This window comes from Colobus angolensis, unplaced genomic scaffold, assembly GCF_000951035.1.
Source record: "Colobus angolensis palliatus isolate OR3802 unplaced genomic scaffold, Cang.pa_1.0 Scaffold255, whole genome shotgun sequence".
Lineage (NCBI taxonomy): Eukaryota > Metazoa > Chordata > Mammalia > Primates > Cercopithecidae > Colobus > Colobus angolensis.
The window spans coordinates 734,196-761,870 of NW_012115766.1; the positions used below are offsets into that span (position 1 = coordinate 734,196).

At 41.6% G+C, this 27,675-nt stretch overlaps 1 protein-coding gene across 3 annotated transcripts in view; it reads left to right on the top strand.

Annotated features, from left to right (window-relative positions):
- Positions 1-27,675, top strand: part of STARD13 (StAR-related lipid transfer (START) domain containing 13) — a 260,701-nt gene that overhangs the window by 148,012 nt on the left and 85,014 nt on the right. The window contains exon 1 of one of the 3 annotated variants that reach the window (XM_011946895.1): positions 5,631-5,862. The exons of the other annotated variants lie outside the window; for them this stretch is intronic. The gene's annotated coding sequence lies outside the window, so the exon portion shown is untranslated. Of the gene's footprint in view, positions 1-5,630; positions 5,863-27,675 lie in introns of those variants that run through there. 3 annotated transcript variants of the gene reach the window in all.

Sequence of the window (27,675 nt, forward strand, 5' to 3'; positions counted from 1 at the left end):
AAGTGAAATCTCAGAAAGAAAGCCTTTCTAGGTTGGCGTGGTTACCGCTCACGCTTCCTTCCGCAGAAACTTCAATTCCCAGAGGCAAGGGCGGTAGTTACACAGTGGAGGCTACGGCGGTTGCGTCTTACGTCCTAAAATACATATTTTCAATTCATGGTTGAATCTATAGATTTGGAACCCATAGATAGAGAGAGGTGACTGTGTGTGTGTGTGTATGTGTGCGTGCATGCGTGTGTGTGTGTGTGTGTGCAGTCTTGAGGAAGTCTTAGCTCTTCACTTTCCTTTCAGATGCTTCAGCCAGAGTCGTATCTTACTTGAAAGGTTCACTCGAGGCTTGAGGCAAACATCGGGATTGGAAAGGCAGATTCTGTCGCCCCTGCAGGCAGCATGGGGCAAACAGAGCCCTCCAGAGCCTGTGGCTGGACGTGGGGTCACTTAGGGATTTAGACTAGGGCGTTATCACCAGAGAAACAGGTAAAGGTTTTCCTGGATTTTTACACTGAAATACTTTCAGCCAGTCCATATTTCTCAAATACCTTAATTCCACCAAGCACAGTAGTCAACGGTCACAATTCCCACCAATTGAAACCCATTTCTGACATTCCAAATGCTACCTGGAGGTTGTTGGTGGAGAAATGGTAACAACAGGACTGGAAATGGCCGATTCTGATGTGGAGGTGCCCTCTTTAGAATGCCAGCTACACTGTTGGTCTCCCAGATTTTGAATGGTTGATTAGATGCTAGCAGCATCTGCGGGATAGTTTAACCTAAGTATTAAATAACACACACGATATCGCACCCTATTTGCTCAAGTATTTCAAATTGCAGGCATTAATACAATTAGCAGTTCTTACAGAAAATTCTCAATTTCTTGATTTGTGGTTAATCAAAGTCAATCTTTTAAGTGTAGTCATAATCACCTATATTTTAAATCACCTGTATTTTACTCCGTTCTAACTAAGGAATGATAGCATGTGTTGAATGCTTATGCTAAGCTCTGTGGCAAGCATTTTACCTACATTAATGCACTAAATCTGTACAACAGTCCTAAGATGTGTACCCTTATTACCTGTTCAACAATGAGAGACTGCAAGCAACTTGTTCAAATTCACACAGCTTGTACCATCAGGGCCAAGATTAGAATTCAGGCATTTGGGACATTAAGTGCAGTTTTTTTATTGGACTCTAAAGGGAGCACGCTCATCCATGAAGTCATACTGCCCTCACTGGCTGTGAAATACTGTGTTCTTCATTTACTCTTGCGGGAATTTGCAAATTGTCTGCAACCTGTTACTTTGTAAGGCCTCCTCCCTTGATGTGCAGTAAGTTCTGCTTCCTCACTGTGCTCAGTGTGCTCTCCTCTCGGCAGAGCTGATGTTTAATAGTCAGACCTGGCTGTTTGCAAAAAAGAAAACAAACTCCCCAAGGAGCCATATTCATTGCCTCTAGGATCCTTCCTGCTTTGCCCCTTCAGAAACCACTGTGGGCATTTGCTGTTGAAGCTGCACACCCACTCTGTGCATGAAGCTGGACTCTGTGTTGTTTTGTTTTTGTTTTTGTTTTTTGTTTTTTGTTTTTTTGACAGGATCTTGCTCTATCACTGGGCTGGAGTGCAGTGGCATGATCACAGCTCACTGCAGCCTCCACCTCCTAGGCTCAAGTGATCCTCCCACCTCAGCCTCCCCAATAGCTAAAACTCCAGGTGCATGCTGCCACGCCTGGCTAATTTTTAATTTTTTTTGTAGAGACAGGGTGTCTCTGTGTTGCCTAGGCTGGTCTTGAACTCCTGGGCTCAAGTGATCCTCCCACCTCAGGCTCCCAAAGTGCTGGGAGTACAGGCGTGAGCCACTACGGTTGGTCTTGGACTCTGCCTCTGTATATGGTCATTTAAGATGTCCTGTCATTGAAAAGAAAGGGAATGATGATTGAAATATTGGTCCCTCACTGAAGGATGGCATGACTGAGGACCAGCAGATCTGTCCTAATGATTGTTGCTGTGCTCAGTTTATGAACTTGTACTGCACTTACACCTAGATATTACTTGGAATGGTTAATTGGCTTCTTAGGCCCTGGAATTTGGGGGAAAAAAAAGAGAGAGAGAGAAGACTCAGACATCATGCTTTTTGCTTTGCCATCTGCTGTAATTCTTAAAGGCATTTTTAGGTCCCCAATATGGGTAGTGCTGCTGTTTGTTCCTTTCTAATGCTGATAGGCTCAGGCACACAGGTTCTGGGCTTTTGATTATGAAATTGATCAAGGGTGGATGAGGGAGATTTCTGGCACCTTCGAGTCAGTGGTTGTGGCCAGAGAGACCATATACATTTGAGTAGGTTGTACACTGCACAGCTCTAGGTTGTCCTGGTTCTGGAGAACGCAGGTGCCAATATGGGGGTACCACACAAGTCCTGAGGTCCCCACCCAAGCTCATTCCACTCCCCAATATTTTCCTTCCTTTGCTGTGAATTGAATCCCTGTCTAAAAATTCTCTTCTAGACATGCTTCCTGACCACTAGCAATCTGGTGCCTCTCACCAACATGCTACAACAGTTGTCTTGTAGCTGTGTATGTATATTTTAAATGGCTGCGAAAATATTTCACTATGTGGCTGTACCATAATTTATTTGTCAGTTCCCTGTTGGTGAGCACTGAGGTAATCTGCAGTCTTTTACAATGACAAATGCTGAAATTAAAACTTGAATATGTGTGTACACCTGTCTGCAAATACCTCCAGGAAAAATTCCGCAAGACGGGATCTCCTAAGACACACCTCCCTCGAGTGGCATGTCTTTCTAGTTGCCTCTAGCACTCTTCCTGTTTTTAACCCTGTCCTCCTAGTTCAGCCTTCATGACCTCTTGCTGAAACCATTGCCATAGCCTCTGGAGTGGAGCCATCTGCCTACGCTTCCCTTTAGAATCCATCCTTAACACGGTTTCTAGATCTCACTGCTCAGATTGTGTTACACCTATGCTCTAAAACTCCCAAGGGTTCACAGTTGCTGCCTGAGCTGGTATGAACTCTCTATACCCTCTCCCAGCATCCAAGGCCATCCCATATATGGTTCCGGCCCATCTTTGGTGACTCATTTGCTTGATTTTCCCCACGTGTTGCCTGTGCTTCAGCAGTACCAGAAGGCTCCTGAGTCCCCGAGCTTGCCTTGCCTCCTGTTTCTTTGGGTGCCTTAGAGCTCACTTCCTACTTGGAAGTGTCCTTCTCTCGCCAGGGTCCTCCCTCGTCTCTGCCTGTGTACCCTCATGCTACCACCCCGTCCTGTTTTCTAGATTCTCCCACTCCCACTCCGCAACCTAGACCCCTTCCACATCCCCCTGTCCTCATATCCTGCTTTTGGTTATAATTTCGTATCATGTACCCTTGCAGACCACCTGCTCAGAGACAGCTGGCAGCATGCATCCTCTGAAGTGGCTAGCACAGAATGTCTTGCACATTTTAGGCGGTTTTTTTTTTTTTTAAGGATTTATTAGATAAGATCTTTGCAGTTGACAAATTCTCTTACCCAAAATTGGCATAATCCTTTAACTTGGGGAGAAGAGATCACACACATGAAACTATTATGAAAGTAGTGAATTTCCCAATATATGTAGTCAAGAGCACACAGGCTCATTGGCAGTGAGGTTCCAGGAAGGGCAGGAGCAGGAGCAGCCCATATCATCTGCCTTTCCTGGGCATGCAGGGTCACAGATGCCTGTCACACAGCCTGCATCGAGCAGGGCCTCCTGGATTGGAAAGCTGACTTCTGACCAGCTACAGCAAATCTGCCTTTCCCGGGCATGCAGGGTCACAGATGCCTGTCACACAGCCTGCATCGAGCAGGGCCTGCTGGATTGGAAAGCTGACTTCTGACCAGCTACAGCAAGCAAGGACTTGCAACACCATGTGGGAAGCATTTACCCTAACAATCCATGTGCTTTCATTAAAGGGATGTTTACAAACATCCTGGTTCTTGACTCAAGTTCATTGTCACAGAATGACGTTCTCATGGAGGAAGTAGGAAAGGGGTGGAATTGAGGGTTGAGTGTAGAAAACTGGATGAAATCAGAGGACCCTGAACAAAATCTCTCTTGTTACTTTTCAATGACTCAGAAAGCCTCTCTCCCTACAAATCCCTACAAGGTTGAGACACGCAGGCACACTCAACCTTGAAGTATCTGATTTTACAACTTCAAACTCAGGCTTCTCACAATACTCTATATTCCTTGTCTTAGAGTAAGTACCTCTTATCTAGTTTAAGGTCTCATTCATTCTCTTATTTGACAGACACCAATTGTGTGTGTTCTTGCCTATAAGGAGCTCGCTGACTAATGGCAGATGCTAATTCTAGGGTTCTATTGCGTGAGAGTGGAAGGAGAACTAAGGTATCAAATTTTTACTACTCAGCCCCACTCTGCCCTATGCTTACTTTGTATTCTCCCTCACTGTGGAGCTCAAACATTTAAAATCTGAGTGACTGTTATCCTCAGCATGCACTGTATACTCTGCACCTTATTCCTGGAATCCTTTTATCTTTGGCTGTCCTTATCGCAGGCAGTGGTAGTTTGGTATCATCCTCTGCCAGATTAAACATATATGTTTATTTAATATTCTCTCTGTTGTTGAAAAGAACAATGCGAATGTTGCATAATAACAACAAAGTTCTTTATCATCTTCATTTGATCTGCTGTCATCTGTGAGGTCTCCAGAGCATACTCTGTGCCTTTCATGTTCGTGGACACTGTCGAGAAATAAAACTGAGACTCGAATCCAGATCCTCTGACTCTGAATCCTAGTACAGTATTCCAATATTTAGCCTTAATTTAGGAACACTCACTTTCTCTATTCATGGTAAACGTGTGGCGTCCACTCACTGATAAGGTAGGATTACCATTGAGCATGCAAAATACGAAAGCCTACAGTGCATTGTTTGTCGTGTTCACTTACAGAGCAGACTGATTTTTCCACAGTCACCTGTTCAACCCCACTTGGTAGCAGTTAACCCAGAGAAGCAATCGCCTCTCATCTGGAACCTGAAATGCATCCCATGCATTCTCCTGATTCACCAAGTTCATTGGCAGTGTAAATACCAGCAAATCCTGTTGCCAGCTGAGGGTGTAATGTCATCCGTAATGTCATCCGAATGTGAAGGATGACCTGAGTTTTTTAAGGCTGCAAAATTAAATGTGCGCTAATTTTGTTATGTTCTATTTTGGCATTTTCTCCTTTTCCGTTTTCTTCTTGGAATTGGTTTGCACAATTTTAACAGATTAAAAATTATTTAGTCATGGGTGTGTGTGTGTGTGTGTGTGTGTGTGTGTGTGTGTTTCAGTCATGGGCATCTTCTTTCGAGTCTTATTAGGCATGGAAAAACCTAAGCTTAGTTTAAAACACGCTCCCTTCCTGTGAAGTTTTAGGCTAACTTAAAATGGGATGTGTTATATAAGGGAGGCACCTGACACTAGCGGTGGGGGTGCCTAGGAGAAGGAGCACCCCCCTTGGTTTGTGATAGACTGGCAGCGTTTCCTCTGGTATGTGCCAGAGCGGCAGAGCCAGTTTTAAAAAGAGGATTTATAGGAAATCCAGCTGTGAGTTTTCATTTTTTTCTCTTAGAGCTGGAGGCGGGGCCAAAACCAACCTCAAACCAGGCACACCATTGATCAGGCTAGAATGATGTGGACCAGTCTCACAGACAACAGCCAAGCTCAGAGGAAATATTAGCTGGCAGAGATAACGAAGAGAAAACATTCACTGACAGATGCACCATCTGTCAGTTTCTGAGGAGCAGTTTTCAAGAAAGCTGAAAATGAATTGAAGAAGAGAGGGGTTTTGTTTGAAAGGTACAGCAGAGCCTAAGGACAATTTTAAACAAAGTAAGTTTGTGTTCCATAGAAAAAGAGGTCGTGGTGGTGGGAAAGACAACAGTTATTTCCTGTGTAGATTGTGAGTTTTGTCATTGATATAAAAAGTTTTCTTTGTAGTGGACTTGATATTTACAACATTCTCTTAACAAGAACTTGATTTAAAATTAAAAAGCAGTGAGTGTCATTTTGGCTACTCACTCTAGAAACATTTGCAAGTTACAGTTAGATTTATTTTACGTTTATTTAATCTCAGAAAGAATTGTTTTATCTCAGACTACAGATATAGATAAGGCCTTCCTTCCTTCCTTCCTTCCTTCCTTCCTTCCTTCCTTCCTTCCTTCCTTCCTTCCTTCCTTCTTTCTCTCTCTATTTATAACAATGGGGCAAAATTATTTGTATCTTTCCTCAAAGGCAGTTTATTAAGAAAGTGACCCACCTTTCAGATTGACGAGGTTGGCAGTAAACACTTTGTATTAAGATGCTTAATTCCATGGGCTACGTTACTTAAATAGCTATGAATATGACCTGGACTTCCTACGAGCCTTCCAAATAATGTTATTGGTGTTGACATCATTTTTAAAGGAAGCTGCTTCTGGATCTCCTATAGTTTATCTTTCTCAAAAAGTCTGTTCCCCTCTTTCAGAACATAAGATACCATATGAAACAATCCTGCTATTTATGTTTAATACATTTTCCAACGGCTTCGTTTTCAAAGTTGGACTTGGGCTGTTCGTAATTGTATGTTACATCTAAGTGGTTTGCGTTCGATGTCATATGTCGCATGTTTTATTAGACCAGGATTTGTCTAATTCCAAGGGGATCTAAAGCAGTGATTGAGAATCAGATTCTATGAGCGATAGCAGAAAGTTTTCAGGAGGCTCACAGGAGCTCCTTTATTGGAAAAAGTCAGTTCTCTTACAGTTTACACAGGCGGAAAGGGATTTATTTTGCATCTGCGTTAGCAGGCTGTCTAGTCCAAACCAGAAGTGGAAGCGCTGGCTGTAAACTCGCCAAAGTAGAAACCACTCAGTGTTATGGCCCAATATGGATGTCAGAGCTCTGGAGCATGTGTGGGAAAATGGCCACAGGCCAACGTCTGGAATCATTTATCTTCCGGTAGAGCCTAGAGGACAACTGTTTTATGCATTTTACAGAAATTCTTGCTGATTGATTTCATTTACATAGAGCTGGTGCAGAGACTAATGGTGAGGACAACTAAAAATGGGAGAGAAATATTGATCTATTTCTGCTTTTCCTGACATCCTGGTCTCATTAGTGTGCTTAGCACCTTTGAATGAGATTATGCCGTTACTGACAACCATATGGTTTCTACGGGGTTCTTTCCACGCGTCTCATAAGAAATGCCACATTTATGTCTTTTCTTATTGGGGAAATCAGAAACTGAAAGTTGAAGGTTTTGTCGTACTGTCTTTTCATTAGCTTAGCGTGTTTCCTACAGTCTGAATGTGAAAAATGAGAGGAAGGAAATATCAGTAGACAGAGTTCTTTGTACACTCCGTGCAACCTATGTAGTCATTTAGAGATGTGTGCCTGATACTCTTTGTGCAATACTGGGACATACTGCTGTTGATGTGTAGATTCATATCTGCCTGTGAAGGAATCATCCATGCCAACCAGTATGTTCTGCATGAGCTAAACTCACATGTGCTGACACATGCTGACATGTGACAAGGTAGCATCCGGACCTGTTTTTCTAACGTGTAAAAGAATTTTGCCAGCCTCTGACAGTACCCACGTCAGACCTTATGGAGACATTTTTAATTGATTTCAAGGACCAAGGTAACAGTTAGAAGCCTTGGATTTCAGACACTACCCTTATGCTGCCTAATTTTGTGACCTTGAGGAAGATAATTAACCTTTTGATAAATCCATTTCACTGCTTACAAATATAGTGAATAATTATAGCCATTTTTGTCTCCCAGAGATATTTCAAATGTCAGTAAGACATTTATAATGCATCTTGTGCTATTAGCTTTTGGTACGTATGCCATTAATGAAATTGCCTCCACTCTCTTAGACAGAATTTCTACGTTACACTGAAAAAGCTAAAAACTTTAGCCTTTTAAAGTTAAAACAAAATTAAAAACAAAATTCTGTAATCTTATGTAGTAGTACTTTTGTTTATTGGAGGCTGCTCTTGAAGGTATTTGCATCTATTTTTTTCTCTTTGTGGAATAGTTATTTGATTTTCTCATCAAGATTCTCAGCATTGTGTAAGACTAGTCATTTCCTCAAACAGGTTGAAGTTTTAAAAATCGGGGCTAAAATTGGTGTGATGCTGCTTTGATTTAGTAGGATTGAATATATATATATTTTTAAACTCTCTAATGTAAAGAAAATGGATAATAGTACAGATTAAGGTACATAATATTTTCTCACATTTTACAGATACATAGATATACCATAAAAATAAATATATGCTAATCTTCATATATATATATATACACACACACACGCACTTCATCTTTCAGAATCATCCAGTAAAAGTGATAGCATAGCAGTAAGATATTAAAAGACAGGAGTGATTAATGTGTTTTCATTTTAAATCCTTTTCATGATCTCAGCTTAGTGTAGTGCAAGGGACATCAGAAGCCAGACCTGCAGTCTCAGCTGCCAGTACAGAGATTCTAAGGGCCACCACGCACCCTGTTCTGTGCACACAGGTGCGTGGTGGCCCCTAGAGTCTCGAAGCGTGGCAGCCTCGGGAGTCACGCCATTCAACTGTGCTCTTCTGCTGCAGCGTGGGAATCAGAATGTGTGCCTTACCGCAGGAGGTGTTTGGGAGGCTCATATGACATGATGCGCATGAAAATGCTTTGAAAACTTTCAGGCCATTTAAAGTCGCTAATTGAACTTCGACAACTTCTTTGTTCCTGGAATATTCCTTTCTTCCCTTTCTTAATAAATTCTGCCCATCATTCAAAGGCTTCCCTTAATCTTTTTTGATTTCCTCAAAGGTGTGTTTCTTTGGAGCCCCCAGAGTCCCTCTCAGAAAGAGGAAGCTAGTGAATTTTGCCACCCATGTCCCTCCTGCCTCACCCACCAGATGACTTCACTATTACAGCCCGTGTTTTCACACGTCCACACTCTGCCCGGTTCTGTCCCTGCGCTCCACTAAATATTTTCTCTACCACTTGCCAACATCCTCCTCCTCCAAAGCTACCTTAAATATCACTTGCCTTTGAAACCTTCCCCACCACCAGTCCTCCACAGAGCTAGAGCCTTCTTCATTCATGGTTCCAGACTTCTAATCAAGGCTTTATCTTGTTCTACTTCTTTCTTTATTTACACATCTTCCTTCCTCCCTAGGCTCTGCAAAGACAGGCCAGGTACCATGCTGCCTTGACTCCCTGGTGCTTGCTGTAGTTTCTCATGTCTGGTTGGTGTTCAAGTAATGTTTGTTGAATGAATGAGAAAGTCAGTCTTTCCGTATCACTTCTTTGTGGGGTTCTGTCATTACGCACTTTCTGGGACAGAACCCTGGTACCCATTTGTGTGTCTGGAATAAATTGTCCCTTACGGCATAACAGCATATAGACTGTTTTCAGCTGGGAACCTGAGGTTCCAACAACGCAAAACCCTGCATCTAATCATCAGCAGATTAACTGTTAACCTACTAGTCCTATCTGAATCCTACTAATCATAGTTAGGTAACTAAACATTAAAACTATCGTCCAACTGTCTCTATTCTGAGAGAGCCTTGGCATATTTGTGACTAGCTGTGTTTTAAAAGGAAAATCTGACCATCTTTTTGAAAGGCAGTTTGGCAGCATTTATCAAGATCCTCTGATCCAATAATTCTCCTAGGAAATTATCCTAACGAAATGATTTCATAAAAATGTAGACAAAGCTTTCCGAACAAAGATGTTCAGCATGATATTATTTATAAATAATATGAAAAATGGCAAATAAGTGACCAGTATTACTTTTATAATCAAATTAAAATTCTTAAGAATCCAAGGGTTGCTTGACAGATTATGTACTAATTATGTTGACCATAAGGCCTCCATTTTTAGGTTCTTTACACAGAACCAAGGATATATGTGGAACAATCAAGTTAAGCAAGTTCTTACCATGCTTCCAATTTTACTACTCTCCCTTCTCTTTAAATTTAGAAAAATGTTGAAAATAAGGTAACCTTTGAGGTCAGAATTTGAAAATTCTTTGACAGAATAATCTGAGCATCAGAAGGGGCCTAGAAGGCCTGCCTCAACCATTTTCATTCAAAAATTGACTGCATGGAGAGCTGGAGATTCAAACTGGTTTAACTTTGCTCTTGAGCTGAGGTTTAAAACAGTTGAAAAAAGGCTGAGAGCGGTGGCTCATGCCTGTAATCCCAGCACTTTGGGAGGCCGAGGCGGGCAGATCACGAGGTCAGGAGATCGAGACCATCCTGGCTAACACAGTGAAACCCCGTCTCTACCAAATATACAAAAAATTTAGCCGGGCGTGGTGGTGGGCACCTGTAGTCCCAGCTGAGGCAGGAGGCTGAGGCAGGAGAATGGCGTGAACCCGGGAGGCAGAGCTTGCAGTGAGCCAAGATCACACCACTGCACTCCAGCCTGGGTGACAGAGCGAGATTCCATCTCAAAAAAAAAAAAAAATGTTAAAAAGAAAACTTGAGTCTATTTGTTCAAAGACTATGAAGAAAAGTATGTGAATTATGGAAGTTTTTTGGTAATCGCTCATTTAATCTCTTTTTACATGGAATAACTGGCAGAGGTAAAACCATGTTATCATAATAGTTTCTACATGTTGCATCGGGATAAACCGCAGGAGTACCAGAAATAATCACTGACCAAAATGGGTTCGTGTAGTCGATGGAACACGGGATTTGATGGGGCCATGCCACTGAGATACATCGTCTATCACCACATCTGGGCTCAGTGTGGGAGGGTCTCTGTTTCCAATTCTTGGAATAATACTTAAAGTGCATCCCCACTAATAGTGGCACCCCCTGAAGCTCTCAGTACAGGGGTCAGAGCTAAGGATTGCTAGTGGGCGGGAACATTTCCATCTCATCCCCAAAGTGCAGAGAAGCACATTGCTTCTTTAAGCATGTTTCTAAATGGTCCTGTTTGGTTGTGTTCCACGTGCAACAACTGAGTAAGTGGGTGCAAATCCTTTGCTTCAGCGAGTTCACTGTCTAAAAGGTGAAGGAGCGCCAACTTCCAAAGTGAATAGAAACACAGTAATACATATACAGGTAAGTCCCCCAGCAGGGCAACAGCCAAGCACACATGCAATGTCAGTGGCGGCAGGTTAGGGGCAGAAGGAGCAAGGGAAAGTGGAGTCCTGAGAAATTCACTACAGGGAACTTCAGTGTCAGTGACCAGGAGAGTACCTTGAAGTGGTCTTGTTGCTGGTGACGCTTTGGAAGACTGAAGCAGCCTTCACGGGGCTGGCACGGTGGCTCCTGCCTTGCCAAGGGCTTCCACATACAGATGGTGGGTGGCACAGGGAGGAATAGGTTGTTTACCGGAGCTTGAGCTGAGCCAGGCTGGTTAGGGGACCTACATGTGAATGAGAGAGCAAGCTGCTGGCTGAAGAAAGCTTCATTATCCTCCAGCCCCAGGAGCTCCTAGGGGATGGCAGGGAAGGGCATGAGCTCTGTCAGCAGACCACAGGGCTAGAAGGGGGTATGTACGGTTACCTTCAGCCTCTGCAGGGCCTCTCCAGAGACCTGTTTATTCTGCACTCAGCAAAGGGCAAGAGGATCCTGTCTGAATTTGTTGCTCGTGGACCCAGATTTCAAACATGCTCCACTGCCTCAGCAAAGATGACGCCATAAAAGCTTCTTGGAATTATTGGTTCTCTACTCTCCAAAAGAAAACAGTGATTTAAAACAGTCTCCTGAGAACCGCTGTTCTTCCCACACGTGCTTATTATCCTGCACCCTGGGCCATTGGTACTGGGCCCAGCCAATGACTGGCCGTATATACATTATGAGACATGCCTAAGGAGGAGAAACCCAGCAAGCAGATGAGATACAATTTCTTAAACTAACCATAAATTACTCCATGAAAAGAACCCTTATGTAACACTGAGGCATCCTGATTAGTGTTCTTTTGGCCTTGCAAGTACCTGAATGAAACCACAAAATAGTTAAACAACAATATTGGGAACTCAGTTTCAATAAAAGCTGTTTATTTTTAGCTGAGGATCAAACTCCAAAATAAGTGACCTCTCTGTGCCAGGCATTCTAGCAGAGCAGAAGAAGTTATCTTTATCTTTAGAGTTTCTTGTAAAGCCTTCTCCTTCATGCTGGCTTAAACTATAGCTTTATGTTTCTTTTCGGTTTTGCTGACATTCACTTATTTGGTGTTGGTGTGTTATTTCTACCAAGGACCTAAATGCTTATCTCTCTACAATTCTCCTCCTCCAAAATGCACAGCTAGTCACACTGTATACTTAATGTCAACCAACATTTATTGAGCAGCTACTATGTGTAAGGAACTATGAAAAGGAGACAGGCCTATAATGTCTTCTCAAGAATATTAGAGTCGTGTCTTGGGGACAGATAAGGACACAATTCAAGGAAGAATGATTTTTGATGTAATCAGAGGCTTAAGGCAATGTACTACGGAGCACATATTTAAATCCGATTCGAAGAATGGAAAAGCTTCCCGCGTGATACGAAATGTGGCCTGGAAACATCAACAGATTTCACTAGAAGGTAAAGTAGGAAACATGCTCAAGATCAAAGGACGTGTGTTTGAAAACACAAAGACTTTAAAGTGTTTAATGGGTTCAAAAATAAATGAGTGAACCTCAGCGTGACTATACCTTAGGGATGGATGGAGAGATCACTGCACTGGGAAATGCGATTGGAAAGGGAGACGGGGCTAGAAGTTTTTAGGGTCTTAGATGCTCTTTAATAAATCACATGTAGTTACTGACAAATTATGAGGAAGGTGGCGATTTTCAACTTGTAATTTAGGATGGATATTTTGGTAGAAAGTGCATCAGAGAAGATGCAGTAGCACCATTTATAAGTCCATTGCGATAAACCAACTGTCCATTTATTAAGTATATATTCATTAGCTATCTACTGTGTGTTAGGCCCCGTTTTAGACTGTAGAGACACAGGAATGAACAAAACAGGAAAACAAAGTTTCCTGACTCTTGGAGCTTATGCTGTAGTGGGGAAGACAGAGAGTGAATAGCATAAATAAATGAACTATGTTTATTTTAGTGATAACTGATAAAGAGAAGGAATAAAATAGGGAAAGGGGGTATGGAGGTGAGGGAGAAGGGTTAATTTCTATACATTTTGCAATATATATTCGAGGTAATTAAGGAAGGCCTCTTGGAGAAGGAACTTGAGGGAAGACCTGAAGGAAGGAGGCTTTAGGCAGGGTCTCTAAATGTCTGGAATAAGCCTGTGTCAAGCAGAGGAGAAAGATAGGTAGGGCCAAGGCTCTGATGCCAGGTGAGCCTGGGATGCTCACAAGTTGACTGGTAAGTTAGGCGGTGTGGGCCAAAGAGGGAAAAGAAGAGAAACAAAGCATCCCTTAGTGACCGTGGGCTTAGGTAATAAAGAACAAGTCAAAGACGACTTAGGTTTTTTTTCCTGAATGGCTTAGGTTGACATATTTGGTGTTGAAACAGCTTTTCTTTTGTTTTGTTTTTTGAGATGGAGTCTCACTCTGTCGCCCAGGCTGGAGTGCCGTGGCGTGATCTCGGCTCACTACAACCTACGCCTCCTGGGTTCAAGGGATTCTCCTGCCTCAGCCTGCCAAGTAGCTGGGACTACAGGCATGTACCACCACACCCAGCTAATTTTTTGTATTTTTAGTAGAGAGAGGGTTTCACCATATTAGCCAGGATGGTCTTGATCGCCTGACCTCATGATCCGCCCACCTTGACCTCCCAAAGTGCTGGGATTACAGGCGTGAGCCATCGCACCCGGCCTGAAACAGCTTTTGTAAGATGGTCTTGGTGACCTCATCAAGGAAGAGGGGAAGTCAGCTAAGAGTCAGCAGCCAGGGATTAGGGCTGGGGATTGGAATTCAGTGGCAACATTTTGGATTAGCTCCTGGGAGGAACAGGAAAAGGATCTAACTAGATACAAATATAAGGACTGATGAGCAGGGTGCTGGCTCTATCGTGGCTTGCTGATCCGTCAGGCAAGCATACATTAGCAGTTACTGCATCAGCAGCAGCACTGTTGTCGAATGCTGGGTGGACCGAAGTGGAATCGGCTCACTGATGGAGAAGAAAGAGAATATTTATAAATATATAAAGTTTGTTCCTTCATCAGGTCTGAGAGAATGAGATAGCATAAATATTTAACTCTGACAATAAACCCACTTGTGATACAAACAAGTTTTATTGGGCTGACTCTTAAAAGGTCCATTAAAAACACACACACACACACAGACAACTCTCTTCCTTTGTCTATAGAGATAACTCAATTAGTACCAAATAGCTATATTCTTCAATAATTAACCCCACCTAAATCTGTCTGTAGAAATGAGTTTTCAACCAGTATGCTTACAGGGTACCTCACGTGGGATATGAGTGTGCTCTTAATTGGTAATAGGTGTGTTGAAAATATTGACCTCCTCAATCTTGGGCTGGCTGAGCAGGACCTGGGGCGACCAAAGGCTTGGGCCTCCCGTAGCCCTAGTAGCTTATCCCAGCATGTAGTACAAACACAACGTGTGTGCCATGTGTGAAAAAGGCTGGGAAGCAGGCAGTGTGGCCACTCTGTATTCATTTCCCCAGCACAGTGACCCCAGCCTTTTTTGAATATACACTCATATCAGTAACAAAATCTTGAGCAGTACTCCCAATGTATCTATCTTTATGTATTTTATAAGTTATATGCAGTTCTACTGTCATTAATATCTCAAGTCATAAAGGCCAAAGTTCATCAATAATTATGTAAATCTCTATTTCAAATTGTCTTCCAGACAATTTTACACTAGTTCAGTTGGCTTCTTGTCTGGTCTAAATCTATGTTCATCATTGTTGCCTTGTAGATGTGACTGTTAACAGGGCCAGTACTAGGAGTAGGGAAATTTCTGCTTCGTCTGTCTCTTGTTGGCTACTGATTGCTGGTAATTAGTATTTTCTCCTTGTGGTTCCTCTGCAAGAATCTTTTTAGGTTGCCTCTCCATTTTGTGGGGATTAGTTTGGTTAAAGATAAGCAATGTAGCTCATAGTCTGTCATAGTCTGTCAATAGTCTGTCAATCGAGTCCATGTCGGCTGCTGCACATCATGATGTAGGGCAGTACTGAAAGCAAGCGTGGAGGTAAGATTGCTGGGGTCAACTTCTCTACTATATAATCCCCATCCTCCCTCCCAGAAACCACCAGCAGGCTGGCAGCTCCAGTAAGGGCACCTCCTATCATATCCTGACATTCCATACTGTCATAACAATTTATTTCTTTAAAAATATTTATTTTGTTTTTATTTATTTATTTATTATTATTATGATTTTTGAGATGGAGTCTTGCTTTATTGCCCAGGCTGGAGAGTGGTGGCGCAACCTCAGCTCACTTTGTCTCCCAGGTTTCAGGGATTCTTGTGCCTCAGCCTTCTGAGTAGCTGGGATTACAGGCATGCATCACCACACCTGGCTAATTTTTGTTGTCTTAGTAGAGTTGGGGTTTCACCATGTTGGCCAGGCTGGTCTTGAACTCTGATCCACCCACCTCAGCCTCCCAAAGTGCTGGGATTACAGGCGTGAGCCACCATGCCCAGCCTAATTCTTCAAAAATATTTTAGAATATTTTAATTCAATATTTTAAACACAGATAACATTTCTCATCTAATCAGCTGAACCCTGTTTTGGAGACCATTGTTCTTGTGTCCTCTCAGTGTCTATTACCTCCCTTCTTAACCAAATGGAGAAAGCTTTTAGTTGTTATGTGTGTCCCATCTGCCAACCACAGTACAGATCACCTGATTTCATCCTCACAGCCACCCGTTGAGGGAGAATGATTGTCTCCATTTTACAGATGAAAAATCTGAGGCTCAGAGGGTTTATTAACTTGTCCAGGTTGGCGTTGCTTGTAAGAAAGAGAGACAGACTTGAAGCATATGATCTTTCCGATCTTAACTACTGCCTTCCTTCTCTTAGGGCTTGGGGTAATTTCCATTCTTGTGTCTAAAGAACTAAGTCCTGGAAAATAATGAATTTTCAGATCTCAAGACACGCTTTACGATAATACTGTCGTGGGTGCTACGTGTCGGCTTCCTGGCTAAAATTGCAGCATCGTTATGACTGCTTTCTGTCCATGCGGCAAATCTGGTTGCTATGGTATTCTTCACATAGAAAAATATTTGTCAGCTCCAGGTGGCTGGAACACCACACAAGCTTACTGATAGTGAGAATACGAGCAATGATTCAGTGAATTACAGGATAGTCTCCTGAGAGAAAAATGTTGTCCCCGGGGACTTTGATGAAGTAGGCTAGAGATGTTCACTTTGTATTTTTCCCGCTCCAAAACTTCAACTTTAGTCAGTTGAGTTACAGACAGAGTGGCTAAATCTGCAAAGATGTCAATAACAGGGGATTACTGAAATAGCATTCCTTCCTGTGGGGGAAGGAATATATTGCATTAAAATAAATGAATGTGTTGACCTAGTCAAATTAAATTGCCATATCCAAAGTAGTGGCGGATTAGGCATTTTAATTGTTGGTCATTGATTTAAATCATCTCCTGAGTCAGAATATATTCTCATTGAACATGATTACATCCAGATAATGTTTTCTTCCAGTAAGAGGGAAAAAACAAAGGAAAATAAATAAAACACAGTTCACTAGAACCTCATAAAAGTTCTTGCACAAGAAGTGAAGTAGCATGGGAAAATATGAGTTCTTTTACAAAAACAAGGTTTTCCTTGAAGTCACTGGAAGATTGCTGTTCACATAACATATTGGTATGTGTATATGTTTATACAAGAGGGGGCTGCAGGCCCAGGAAAATGTAAATCAAAGTCTCTATGGTAGCTGTGGTCATTTTTAAAAATGACTAACAGCATATATAATCTCCTTTCAAAAAAACAGTGAGTTGTTCATTTCTGATTTTTTAAAAATCCATTTTCACTTTCTCCAAAGAAACCCCTATCTGAGGGTTGAGAATCGTGTTTCTTTTCATCTTAATTCTTCACTATTTTGAATTTGTTTTATATTCTGCCAAATACAAGCAAAGCATTATAGTATTGAAAAGTTTTCTCTTAAAAAACATGACAAATTATATCTAGTTTATATTAAAGCAATTTCATTCTGTGCTAAATACCTTAAAATATGATGGTTAAGTATAAACTTAATTTTAAGTCAAAAACAAATGCTGATTAACCTTTTTAAAATATTCTTACCATGAAAGAATCTACATTTACAACATAACGTAAATCAGGGAATTTTTTTTTTAAGATTCAGTCAAAACTTTTTTAATGAAAACATTAGTCCCCTTAGTAAACTGAATTTCATAGCAGAATGTTTCCATAATGAATATTAACCATCTCTCCTTACTTAAATTATTTACCAAAATTCATTTAATACACAGTTTTAAAGATGTTTTTGAAGTGAAGTATACTTATGGTTCAAATATCATCAAATGAAAATGTGGTATTAGGCATGGGCTGTGTTCATTGCCTCCTCCGTGTGACTCTTCTGCTAAGTTTAGTCTATTGAATCTAAGTCCAGATTGAGGCAAGAAGGGCTAGAAGAGTATGCATCTACCTAGCAAATACTCTGTCTTTCTTTTTCCCTATGTAAGTGAAATAAGCTCTAACACTCCTTGAGGTCTCTGGGATCATTCTGGACTAGTTTGTAACAGGAAAAAAACAACATGAAAACCTCAGCTTAAAGGGCCTTTTCTTCTTTTACTTCAGCTCTAAAAGAAAAAAGTGCATAATCCTATTACACTTAGTTATCAGCGCCACTTGAAATCCTGACTGCCTTGATAATCACCATGGAGCCGTGTGCCGTTTAGCTGGTAGAGAGCTAAATTCAATTCATAGTACAGATGACTGGATACACCTCCTCATTTATTTTACTGATCTCTACACTTTCTCCTGTCCTCCAAGTTAAGATCTTTTTTGTTTTGTTTTGTTTTCCTGCTGCAAATACCATGTCACAGCCAACAAAAACACTACAGCAAGGCAGCTCTGAGCAGCACGGCTTTGAGGAAAGGTGGGAGGCCCTGGGCTTCTCTGTGTCTGGGTTTGAATCCCGACACTGTCGCTGGTTGTGTTCACGCCTTCCGACTGTTTTGTCGCTGGTTGTGTTGTAAGCGTCCAGTTGCTCGTCTCCAAAATGGCAACGGTAATGCCTACCTGAGTGTCACGGGGGTGAGAGATAATACAGTAAAGAGCCTCGAGCTGTGCTCTGTCTGGGTGCTTGTCCAACAACAAACCATTATGTTATGTTTTCGTTGTTACTGTTTCTCCCCTCTTAAAAAGCTCTTAAAGACCATTCTGACTGGAAATAGTGTTCCCACCTAGAACCTTCTGCAAGGAGTCAAGATGTTTGATGGTTCAACTTTTCCTTCTCCTTCTAATCATTAACAACTTTCATTTTCATTAAGCCCCGCTGTAGAGATGACCTCCTTTCTTACTCCTCATACTACATGGTGCAGGGCTGAACATGTGTATTTAGTGGCTGATTAAAGTATGAAGAAATAAATGAAGAAATTATGTGAGGAATTTGTCCTTTCTTCGGTTGCATTTTTGTTTATAATTTATACCCTCCTTCTTTGAAAAAGATGTTTTAAAAGCTTTGCCATGTTCTCATCCCCTCATTCCCATTTGGTTATGAATGAGGGCTAGAATTGGAACAAAAGGCGTGGTTTGAGTTACAGCATCCCATCCGTGACCTTGGGCACCTCAATGAACCTCCCTGATCCTAGTTTCTTCCTCCATAAGATGGGAATGGTAAAACCTTTTTTTTTTTTTTTTTTTGGAGACAGAGTTTCACTCTTGTCCCCCAGGCTGGAGTGCAATGGTACAATCTTGGCTCACTGCAACCTCCGCCTCCTGGGTTCAAGCGATTGTCCTGCCTCAGCCTCCCAAGCAGCTGGGATGACAGGCATGCACCACCACACCCAGCTAATTTTGTAGTTTTAGTAGAGACGGGGTTTCTCCATTTTAGTCAGGCTGGTCTTGAACTCCCAACCTCAGGTGATCCACCCACCTCAGACCCCCAAAGTGCTGAGATTACAGGCATGAGCCACTGCGCCCCGCTGGGAATGGTGATACCTTTTTAAAAGCTCTTGTGAGGATCAAGTGAGTCGTTGCACATAAAGCATTTAGCATCACGCCTGACACCTGATATCAACAATAACAATGCAGATACCTTTAAGCAGAATATTTGAATGGCATATGCATATGAGAATGAGAAAAAGGATTGAATGGCTTTCATGGGTCCTATAAACTTCCCTCATACAACTTATATCAGGGCAAATACTCCTGAATATGCATTTAAAAACCTGCAACATTCTCACAAATTCCACAAATTCAACAAATTCCAATAACAACTGTGGATGATTGTGATTAACTAATTAAGGAATAAGAGAAGGAAAATTGTCGATGTACTGTTTTAGCTTCTAAGTTGCATATTCCCTGTTTAGTAAGTGCTGCAATTAGAGCCAATGTTTATCTCCAAACTACAAAATGCAAAAAGCTCTAGAAATTTTTTTTTTTTTTTGCCTTTTCAGTAGTAACTATTTCATGAGTTGCCAACAAGTTTTACCATGCCACTGTGTGCCTAACACCGGGTCAAGTGCTGTGGGAACTGTCGAAAAACAGACTCCAGCTCACAGACCCCTGTAACCTGATTTCAGAGAAAGCTATCCAAGGCCATGTGCACCAAGGGCCAGATTGCCCGGCTGATTTGAGGCTGGCTGCAGTCTGAAGCCATTTCTCCAGCCATTGTAATAACTGTCTTACAATAACTGACTGCCTTGCAAAATGCAGCTTTATCTATCTCCCAGTATCAGAATCCTGCCTGCCTTCTCATTTTTATTAGAATTGGATTACAAAACAGGGAGAAATCACCACATTACATTTAAGAATAAAATTGAAAATGAATAATCCGTTGAGGCTGATGTCAGGGACAAAGACATTGCTGAGGCTGTGGTCTTGGATGTTTAGCTAGCTGTGTCAGAGACCACAGTATGAAATTTATAAACCATTCTGATTAGAGCTCATCCACCATGCTTTCCTAGCAACAAAGTGTGAGGACAATCTTAACTTTCCTACAATGTTCATGTGGATTTTTTTGGATTCAGTTAGCATGGATGTGGCTTTTGTCTATAATCACATAGCCAGGACGTTGGTGTGTGGTTGACCTTCTCTGGAGTCCTGTGACATTGTTCCGAAGAGATATTAATGTCACTGACTTCAACACAACGTTTCATCTTAGAAATCACAGGATTGTAGAGCATTAAAAGCATTACAAGACTCTAAAAAAGCCCTGATTTTACTGGTGAGAAAATTAAAATCAGATAGGGTAAAGTTTTGTGCCCAAGGTTATACAACTAACTAGCCACGTTGTTAATAAACCTTTCGGTAATAACAATAGGTGGAGGCTGTGACCAACCAAGTATTAAATCGATTTTTTTAAATTAAATAAAAAGCATTCAGAAGTTACTTAACTTACCATCTAATAATCCATAGTGGGCCGATCATAAAAGCTGCCCAAAGAAAAATACACTTAAAAAGCTGAAAACCGTGTGTATAGTTTTTGACATGACCTTACTTAAGTAATTGTTTATGTCGTAACTTATTAAACATACCTTGTGAATTGTTTACAAAATCCCAACATCTTTTTGGAAACAAGTATAATGAGGCATTGTAGTAATACTTGGTATTTTGTTTTTATGTTTTTGAATGCTGATATTTTGGGGTTTTTTGGAATGCTGGTATTTTTAAGACTGTGTAATTTATATTGAGTACTTTAATAAACGGGTGTAGTGGCTGGGCACCGTGGCTCACACCTGTAATCCCAGCACTTTGGGAGGCCGAGGCCAGCGGATCACAAGGTCAGGAGTTCGAGACCAGCCTGGCCAACATGGTGAAACTCCATCTCTACTAAAATACAAAAATTAGCCAGGTGTGGTGGTGTGTACCTGTAATCCCAGCTACTCAGGAGGCTGAGGCAGGAGAATCGCTTGAACCCAGGAGGCGGAGGTTGCAGTGAGCCAAGATTGTGCCGTTGCACTCCAGCCTGGGTAATAGAGTGAGATTTGGTCTCAAAAAAAAAAGAAAGAAAAAAAGAAAAAGAAAAAGAAATGGGTGCAGTATTCCAATAGTATATCATTTATTTTTCATCTCTCGTGGTGGTGGTGCTAAGAACGACATGCTTAAAAACCCTTGGGGTTTTGTTTTCATGACTGTCTCAGTAAATCCTTAAAATATATTTTATTATTTATATTGAGACAGAGTCTTGCTCTGTGACCCTGGCTGGAGTACAGTGATGGGATCATAGCTTACTGCATCTTCTACCTCCCAGGCTCAAACAATCCTCCCACTTCACCTCCCGAGTAACTAAAGCCACATCCGGGCTAAATTTTTTTCTTTTTTTTTTTTTTTTGGTAGAGACAGAGTTTCATTGTGTTGCCCAGGCTGGTCTTGAACTTCTGGGCTCCAGTGACCCCTGTCTCATTGGCCGTCCAAAGTGCTGGGATTACAGGCGTAAGCCATCACACCCAGCCTGTCCTTAAAACATTTTTAACTAAACCAAATTTAGGATAAAATAAAGCCCAAATTGGTATTCACTAGCCATGATAGACCTTTAGCCAAATATTTAGTCATCAATTAATGTGAACTTCCTGGGTGATTTTAGGGTATCTAGTGTAATGAGAAGGTTGTTTTGTCCCAAAGGGGATCAGGAAGCTAAATTTTTTTTTTTTTTTTTTTTTTGAGACGGAGTCTCGCCGTGTCTCCCGGGCTGGAGTGCAGTGGCCGGATCTCAGCTCACTGCAAGCTCCGCCTCCCAGGTTTATGCCATTCTCCTGCCTCAGGCTCCCGAATAGCTGGGACTACAGGCACCCGCCACCTCGCCCGGCTAGTTTTTTGTATTTTTTAGTAGAGAGGGGGTTTCACCGCGTTAGCCAGGATGGTCTTGATCTCCTGACCTCGTGATCCGCCCGTCTCGGCCTCCCAAAGTGCTGGGATTACAGGCTTGAGCCACCGCGCCCGGCCAGGAAACTAAATTTTAAAATCACATAAATCTAGAGTTAAGTTTGGGATCATCATTTTTACAATAGTATATAAAATGGCTTAGGGTGGGCTGCAGTTAAAAGTAAGATGCTGTTTCAGGTGGTACATTTCAGTCAGTGACTTCTGCTGAACTCCTGCTAGAAACTGGGATCACCCAGGCGAGGACGAACACAGGGAGGGCAGGGGATAGAGGACCATTTTGTACATGGGAGAGTAACTGAGCCAAGCAGGAAACTGTACTTAGATGAACTTGAGAAAGGTGTGGAAGTTTCTGATTAGAGAAATAGCTGTGAACCGGGCCCTGTCCCACAACAAGGGCACCCATATAGAACAGGAGGGGCACACAAACAGGTTCCCTCTTTGTGGGAGGGAGGTTCATATACAGCAGCAAGATGACCAGCTAAAAGTGTCCAGAAGTACTCCTGCTGGACTATGAAAGTGCCATCAGGACTGGATTTGTTTAGGAACTTTGAAAGGATGACATACCATAGAGTCCCTTCCATTTCCTCCTGCTTTCCCTCCTTCCTCCTTTTCTCTCTTCCTGCCCTCGTGCTTTTTTCCTGACTTCCTTCCTGCCATTCTCACTTCCTCCTTTCCTTTTTTCTTATAACTGGAAGTTGGTTATGTCTAGCCATTAAATACTAGTTTTAAAAGATACAGCCGCTTTGGAGATTCCAACCAAATTATAAACATGCTTTCTATCACCTCTCAAAAAATACTAAAGTAATAAAAAAAAAATCTTTGTAGTTCTTCCTGATGGCTTTATATGCAGCATCAAGCTATTCATGATATTACTTTTAAGCAATTAAAAGAAATAAAATAAAACATTTCTAAATGACAAAGGAAAAGCATAAATACAAGGCATGAGAGTCATTGACTTATACCTGACAGACACTAAGTGTCTGCCCTAATAAACAATAACAATTAGCTTAAAAAGGAAACACCAAATGTCACTTCACAGCTGAAGCCTAGAGAGCAAAGTTAGCCAGAAAATAGTTACAAAATTCTAAGGATTCTGTGGGTTTTGTTATTAAGGCAAAGTGTCTTTTCATTTGTCATTTTCATCAACTAATCTGACAGATTCGTTATGAAGAAAGCACAGAGCCAGAAAATTGTCCCCACCCGGCCAGTACCTGCTCAGAGGATTTGCCATTAAAGTCTAGATCACCCCAAACTGCTTTTTAAATGCATTTGCTTTTCTAAAAGTGATGAGCAGTGAAACAAACCTATTCAGTCAATTGAAATAGTTATTTCGGTGAGAAAATTGAATCCTTTTCAAAAGAAGCTGTTTCACTATCTTAGTGTGGTATTGAAAGTTGGATGGTTTCCATGAAAACAAAAATGGACATAAAGGACAAAGGAGTTTGTGAGTGATATTTAGAGTGAAGTTGAGTATGTGTATGTGGGTGGGTGTGTATGTGTAGCAGCAGATCATAATCAGAAATTTTTCTCAGAATTAACTCTCTGTGTTCATTTCTTTTTTTGTATGACTCATTCAATATTCACTATTCCCATAAATATTGGCCGTACACCTACTCTTTTCCAGGCATATGTGGTCTTTGGGGGTTAAAGAAGGCTAAGGTTCCTGTCCCTAAAGTGTTTATCGTGGTAACCAATTAAAAGTTTGTTTCCTACTCACATTGGGGGCAGAAATACTGCTTCACTTCCAGGTCTACTGAAGTTCTGTCACCTCCACATGAAGCTTCTAGGTCACCTGAGCACTGGAACATCTGCTGTGGCTAGAGAAGGAAAGCTGGTGACAGGTCACATGGCAGATTCACCCACCTGCCTTTGGCCAGTGCTCTTTCCCATGGCCCAACAACCAGGAAAGCTAGAATCAGAGTCCACTCAAAGGTCTATCCCATAGTCAGCTGGGTTTTGCCACAACATTATTTAAAGATGCTTCGTTTAGGTTGGGTGCAGTGGCTCATGTCTATAATCCCAGCACTTTCGGAGGGCCAAGGTGGGCAGATCACTTGAGGTCAGGAGTTTGAGACCAGGCTGGCCAACATAGCGAAACCCCATCTCTACTGAAAAATACAAAAATTAGCCGGGTGTGGTGGCACATGCCTGTAATCCCAGTGACTTGAGAGGCTGAGGCACAAGAATCACTTGAACCTGGGAGGTGGAGGTTACAGTGAGCTGAGATCATGCCACTGCACTCCAGCCTGGGTGACAGATCAAGACTCTGTCTCACAAACAAACAAACTAAATAAATAAATAATTAATTAATTAATTAATTAAAAAAAAAGATGCTTCATTTAATTTTTTTTACCATAGTAAAAATATCCCTTTAGTAAAAACTGACCTGGAAAGCTAACACTCATGCACTACATTTAATTAATGAATGGTTAGTGACAAATAAAGGTAGAAGTCTCAATAAACTGCATGCCCATCCAAGCCCTTCCTTTTGAACAGGTGTCAGGTTTGCCCAGTCAGACTTTTCATAAATGTAAGATTGATGAATTTGCTTTTTATTTCTTTCACTCTCCACTCTTTCTGAAGTTGCAAATAAGCAGTAGAAAGTCCATACGCAGATTCTGGAGGTAAATCAAGTATTAACTAATGCACAGCTCAGATCATGACTATGACAGCAATGATTATCTCCAAAAAATCAGAAGTGGGCAGTTCTCAGCAACTCCTTGCCTGACCCCAATAGAGAGGGACCCTTCCTTCTCTTTCCCTGCCTTCCGGGCAGCCCTCTCCCTCTGTCATTCTCTTCACATCCCCCAGGTCAAGGCTCTTAAACAGAAACGGAAGTTAAGCTACAAGGTTAGAGGACAGGAAGTGACTCACTGATTCCCTGGGGGTCAGGTGTGTGGGTAGTGAGAGAAAGAAGGGAGCAAGAATTCCAGATTAGAAAAGTAGCCCAGATGGGAGAGTGATCAGGGCTGGAATTTCAGAGATGACAATGACATCAGCATTAGTGATACTCCTCCACTCTCCTACACAAGCATTTAAGAACGTTGCTATGAACTACTTCCCACCTATTTTCTTGGCATGCCTAGGAACGCGGGACTTTCTGGCAGACTTAATGGGTAGTTTGGTGGTGTCTAGATTGTGCTAATAGAAGCCATTATACCAAAGAGAATTTAAAAACCTAGAATTTAGTAAACTTAAGGTTTTTTTGTTTTTTTTTTTGCTGTTTTGAGACTATTAATCTCAAATACTCTAAATTTGCTGATTTCATTATTGTGTTAGGACATAAGTGAGATAATGAAGTGGATAATGAATGATATACTCTTTAGGATGTAAATAAAAACTACACTCCACAGAGAAAAGAAGTACCATAAAGCTTAAAAGAGGTCACGAACCTTAGTGCCTGCATTATACAATGAGGGTCGTTTTTGTACCAAGGAAAAGGGAGGAAGTCTCTTGGAATCATCATCTTTGCTACTTTTAGTCAACTGTGGAATGTTTTAAAACTGTATTTATGGTCTTAAAGGGCATGTAAGAAAAGATTTGGAAATTTCAAGCAAAAGATTAACCACTGGAATTATGATATAAATCACACTGTTTCTTTATAAGAGGGGAGTTCTGTTCACTACTAAAAGACTCTGTTGAGAATGTGAATGAGTGGAACATACCCCACCTTACATTTTAGTCTTCTTTAGGGGTTTGATTCATTAGAAAGTGTGTGGTTCTTTCTGTTCCAAACAGAATCCTTTTCTCTGGGACTTTATTTTGAGACCGTGATACAAATCCTTGGTGTTCCTTTTTAATGGGAATGAAAACAACCAGGAGAGGAAGTGTGGAGGCTTGGAATCTCAGCTGAGGCCTGGCAGGTCACTGGGGAGCAGTGAGGTTCCTCTCCACTGTTAGCAACCGGAAACATGAGAGAGTACTATCGTCTGCTGCTTGCTCTGATTTCTTTGAACCTCTATGCTGGAACCCTCCTCAGTTCTCCATGCAAACGTTAACCAAGCCCCTTTGTGGTGCTTGGTTCTGTGCTGGTGAGGAGAATGCAAAGACACTGTCTGTGGTGGGAAACAGAAAGGCAGAGTGAACCAGAAATTCCAGCGCCAGGGTAAGTGCTGGATCAGAAGAGCATGTGGGTACAAAGGATAGACCTTTGTGAACTTTTCACTTAGCCTTGCATGGCCTCAGTGGCAGTGGTCAGGTGGTCTAGAAGGACACGGCGGAGAAGATAGAACTAGAGCTGGGAATCAGAGAGGCAGAAAGGAAAAGAATTGGCTAGTCACGTAAAGCAGAAGAATGTCATTCTAGACAGAGGGAAAAATGCCTATAGGGAACAGAGGATGGGAGTTGGAAGGTCGGTTTTAGGAAACTTAAGTCGGTTGGAAGGTCGGTTTTAGGAGTTGTTTAGCTCCATTGCCAACTACTATCAGGGATGTGGGCAGTTGAGACACAGAAGTATATGTCAGGGACCCGTACTAAGCTCAAGAATTTCATAGTGTCCTTGGAAATTTGGATTTTTCTTTGGAGAGATTTGAGAACCAGGGAGAATTCTAAGCAAAGGAGAGAGTGATCAGACTTGGGTTTTGTCTCTGAAGTTATCTTTGCATGATGTTGGTAGCACTCCTAAAAAATGCATCAATTGCCTTAAGAACAAAAGATGTCCTGCTATTTTATGGAAATATAGTCAAGAAAGTCTTTATTTTCAAGCGCTTTATGTGGCTGAGCAGAGATTCTTCCTTCATCCTGTGATCTTAAGCTTAGCCAACATCAGCCACTGGTGGCCTGTATGTGTGTGTCTCAGTTCTTTAAGGGCTGATACCTGGGTTCACCATAAATGTCTAGAGTGGAGTCAGAATTTACCTGAACCCCACATTTTCTGACATGCATGGAGGCTGTTGTTGAAAATAAATAGATCATCTCTCTGAAAATGAGGTTTCTCTTTTAAATTTATACCTGAGCCTCTTCAACAAGGCAGCATGGCCAAGAGTGTTGAGAAGCTACAGGACAGTGCATTTTCTTGGAGCATAGACTGTCCTCAAATTTGAAGGAAAGCTTTGTTGCATTGAAAGAAGTATGGGTGTGTTATATTCTAAGTACATATAGGAGGAAATAAATAAATCCATTGGAAGTATCTGTTTATTTTCTTCTGCCATTTGGGTTCATCAGTGGAAATTGTGAAAAAGTATTCATTTCGGTTAATAATAATAGCTCCAATTTTTAAGTGCCTGCTCTGTGTCAAATTACATAATTCATTTTGTTTAACAAATGTGAACGTAACATCAACTTCAAATCCCTGTGACAGACCAGGATTGCAGCAGTAAACTAAATGCTCTTCCTTGTTCTGGAGTTTCTCACATCCTTACAATGACTCTGAAGAGTATATATAATGTTGTGCACATTTTGCAATGAGGAAACTGAGGCTTTGAGATGCAATGAAACTTGCTCAGGGACGCATAGAGTAAACTCACACTCAGCCAGCTCCCCATGGCCACCTTCCTCTCTGAAAGATTTTTTAAAATTCCAACTTACTGTCTCTTTCCCCTTATCTGTTCCCACCTTTACTCTATCCACTAGGGACATCTATATCTTTCACCTAGGTCTGCCTAGTTTTCTCTCTCTGAAAATCAACAATGGCCATCAACCATCAGCAGCAGCAGCAGCCATGCCCATATACAAACATGTTTGTATCTTCCTTCTTAACAACA